The sequence below is a fragment of the Salvelinus sp. IW2-2015 genome, unplaced genomic scaffold (assembly GCF_002910315.2).
Source record: "Salvelinus sp. IW2-2015 unplaced genomic scaffold, ASM291031v2 Un_scaffold3693, whole genome shotgun sequence".
NCBI lineage: Eukaryota > Metazoa > Chordata > Actinopteri > Salmoniformes > Salmonidae > Salvelinus > Salvelinus sp. IW2-2015.
Window position 1 is genome coordinate 101,335 of NW_019944970.1, and position 4,206 is coordinate 105,540.

Consider the following 4,206-nt stretch of genomic DNA (forward strand, 5'->3'; position numbering starts at 1 on the left):
GGCTTAAACTTTCCAATATACACATCCAACCTTCCCCATTACTTAGGGCAAATGGTGAGCAGCCAGAATAGGTCTGGCATGTCCACATACGACACAGTCCTTTCTATTTATTGTTTTGTAGGCCAACCACATATTCTCCCTTTCCTCATATCAGTTTCAGTCCCCAATTGGTCACTATCTGAGATGTCTTTTACATTATTACCTGTCCCAGATTGGAGAGCTTAGGTGATGGGTGGGACTTGGTCTTGAAGGTGGGGTGAGGAGGCCGGCTGATACCCTGGTCCGTTGGAACTGGTGGGTGTTCTGGCAGCACTTGTGATGGTAACATCCCCATCGTATCCTAAACAGACAGCTCAGGACCACAAGCAGTCCTGTAAAACCCCATCCTCTCCCAGGAACACATCATCAGCTAGAGATCAAGCAACACTTTCACTTCTATGAACGTACACAGTGAGGAAAGGTCGGTCAGAGGGAATTCTTCATTAAGGAGTTGACCCCTGAGCTTTATTAGCAACAGTTCTTCTCCTTAACTCTGTGATCATTCGGCAGTGTCAGTGTGTCTCACCCTCCAAGTGCGATATGCCCCCAGTCGAGTGAATCACCTTCTCCTTTAATTCATCTGTAATGCATAAAATCTTGGACATACAGGTTTGGTTAACAAACAGTTTCTCATTTGTTCTATCTGATTATATATTGACTTCTATGCCTATTTTTAGCTAGAATTTTTTAAATTTAAATTAGTTTATTATTCAATAGGCCCCATCCTATCCTAGACCACATGTACCCATCCCCCTCTTGATACCTGGCTCTAGCCAGGTAACAACCTTACCTATTCTAAATAATGACTTAGGTAAGAATAGTAAAATATTCTTATGTTCTACATTATCATGTAGGAGCGCCCTTTCATTTCCACATGTCCAATCTCCTTTGTCTCCATTCAGTAACTGTTATCTACCCATTCTGTTATCCATGTCCTGGCGCCCCTTCCGAAACTCCCCTCTCTGCTCTCAAACCTTCAAGGTCTCAGCAGTTAGGGAGGCCTGTCTGTCTGCCCTTTCCCTTATCTGTCTGTAACAACTGTTTTGTTTCCAAATTTTAACTAAATGTCTCACTGTTTGGCTTCATCTAAACTCATGGATTTTTAGAAAAACATGTCTATGGTGCAATTTCTAGAGTCCTTACATATTAATTTACCTCAAAACCAGTATACCAAATGACCACAAATGCATTATCTACATGACCATCCCCGAAGCTGATCAGACTTCAAGAGACAGCCATGATGCAGGTCAAAGGTTACAACACCCCCTTACATTCGTGTTCCATACCATGTCTAGACCTATTAAAGAACCCCTTATCTTTAAAAATTAAACATTTCCTTGTCTAAATTAAAACTCAGAAAATAAAAACTCTGAATATTCCATATATGAGTGTGCCCCTTTAAGATACCTTGTCTCTGGGAACATGTAAATCCCCTTACCCAAACGTTTACTACAAACAAAACATAATTACATAGTTATACCTGTCACAAGAATTTAAAACATGGCCAAGAGGATTAAGTCCTCACCACATTAAAGCTCAGGTTGGACTTAGGTACCGAGCGCGCGACCAGTTAAAAAATAGTTATTAACCTGACCCGATTTGCCAATTCAGCACGAGCTCCCGAATGATCAAGCTCAGTTATAATTCCGATGCTACCTAGAAGGTGTCCGAGGCGTGTACGAGGTTGCCAACAACTTACATCTTCAACTTACACTAACTTCTAGTCCCGGACACTGATACAAACTTGAACAGACACTTCAATCTTATGGATACTCCTAGTTCTAGCAACATAGCCCCATTCTAAGATGTGTCATTACTTCTCACTTATCTTACGGTACTCCTAGTTGCAACTAGCCCCGTTTCTAAGATATATCAGAATAAATGGCAGATATCTTTACACAAGTGCCTTCACATGTAAATACTTATACCTGCCATGACCACTTCTGCGAGTCTGTCGTACTGTCGACTTGATTGTTGTACATCAAAGCGGGCATATGACCTCCCTCTCTTGGTTGACCACACATCTATCTTAGCCTTCAAAGTCTGATTGGCCCTCCCCGAGGTCTTGAGATTGGGGCCTGTACATTTATATTGTTCCTTTCCCCCTGCCCTGTCCTGTATTTTTTGTTCTAGGTATTCATTGAACTCTAGTTTTGGGCCATTAGCGGCTGCCATGGTAAATTTCAGGATCAGGTTTGACTATCTTAGTGCACTTAGCCCGTCACTGGCCGAGGCCAGCAATGTATTTCCGTGCTGACACCGACTTATCTCTGGTGCCCCCACACTCGTACACAAAGAATTATTTACACAGTTATTACTGTTATAACAGATTTTGTTAATCGAGTGTTATATATTTTCCCAGAAGGTATCAGAATCGCCCTTCTGGAACAATATATCTACGAACTCAAGCGCTCTAAAATAATTATCAATTCAATTTAGGAATTATTTTGCAAAAGTTATCAGCGTTTTCTTAGTTTTCGAGTTGTTATAATATTTTTCCGAGAAATAAGGGTAATCAAATCGCCTGTTCCCCTCTCCACTAGGCCTTGGAACTGAACTATAATAACACGAACTCAAGCCTGCTAAAATATATTATAAATTCAATTGTAGGAATTATTCTGCAAAAGTTAATCAGCGTTTTTCAGTTTTTTCGAGTTTGTTATATATTTTCCCAGAAAGTATCAGAATCGCCCTTCTGGAACAATATATTCAACAACTCAAGCGCCTCTAAAATAATTATCAATTCAATTTGTAGGAATTATTTTTTGCAAAAGTTATCAGCGTTTTTCAGTTTTTCGAGTTGTTATATATTTTCCCAGAAGGTATCAGAATCGCCCTTCTGGAACAATATATCAACAAACTCAAGCATTTCTAAAATAATTATCAATTCAATTTTAGGAATTATGGAAATACCAACATCACAATAGAGGAAAAATACAAGTCAGTTTTCAGCTTGGCGGCTGTACCAGGGGCCAAAAGAAGACTCAGCTGTCCTCCCAAAAGTTATCAACCAGTGAGTCTCGTGAAAAGGCCAATCTTACACAACATTCAAATTAACATTTCCACATTTGTATTTTATTACATAACAACATTAATACATTGATCGCAGGTTAAGTTCTTCACAGTGCATCTAGTTAAGTGCCAAGTCAACCATTGCCCGACTATCTGAACTTGTATTTTTATTTTATTTTGTTGATTCCCCCTAGGTAACTTCCAAGTGTTTTAACCAATCAAATGTTGTTAAGTCTGGGGAACCTTTTCTAGACTTGGATTCTCACGGAATTCTCACTCAACCCGACTATCTGAATCTTTTTATCAAGTCAGTTACAATTATAACACAATACATTGGATTCTCACGGCTTCTACCCGACTATGTGAATCTTTTACAACACACATTTACTTAGATTCTCACGGCTTCTACCCGACTATGTGAATCTATTACAACACACATTTACTTAGATTCTCACGGCTTCTACCCGACTATATGAATCTGAGTCTCACGGCTTCTACCCGACTATGTGACTCTCTATAAGTTATTTGGATTCTCACGGCTTCTACCCGACTATGTGAATCTCTCTTTAATTACTTTAGAGTCTCACGGCTTCTACCCGACTATGTGACTCTGAGTCTCACGGCTTCTACCCGACTATGTGACTCTCTATATCTCAGATATCTTTACATGTTRACTTTTACATTTACAATAGACATTTATCATAKATTTAACAGTAACCCATACTCAACCTCAGTACTCCWGATCTTTAATTTGGATTTTCCTAATATACAATATGCAGATTTTTGATCTAACAGGTACTGCTTACCTTTGTTTTGTAGGCCTTATAGATCAGTTTCCTGAGGCGAGCTGGATTCCCGGCTGCTCCTTCGGACAGGTCACCCTTCCTTTCTGATCCGTCTCTCACTTGTCTCTTTTCTCTATCAACTTTTTTATGGACCGAATTCAGAGAAGAAAACCATCCTCTGCTACCAATTTGTTGATATCACAAGTTTACTGGAGAACTGAGACGAAGTAGAGACTCTGGACAGGGTGGATAGGTTTTAATTAAACAATATTCAGAGGTAAAGATATCTGAAATAGCGTGCACGGACCCTTTCATCAAGCTCAAATGGAACTTCCGAAAGAAGCCCCAGATAACAGAGTGCATAGACATT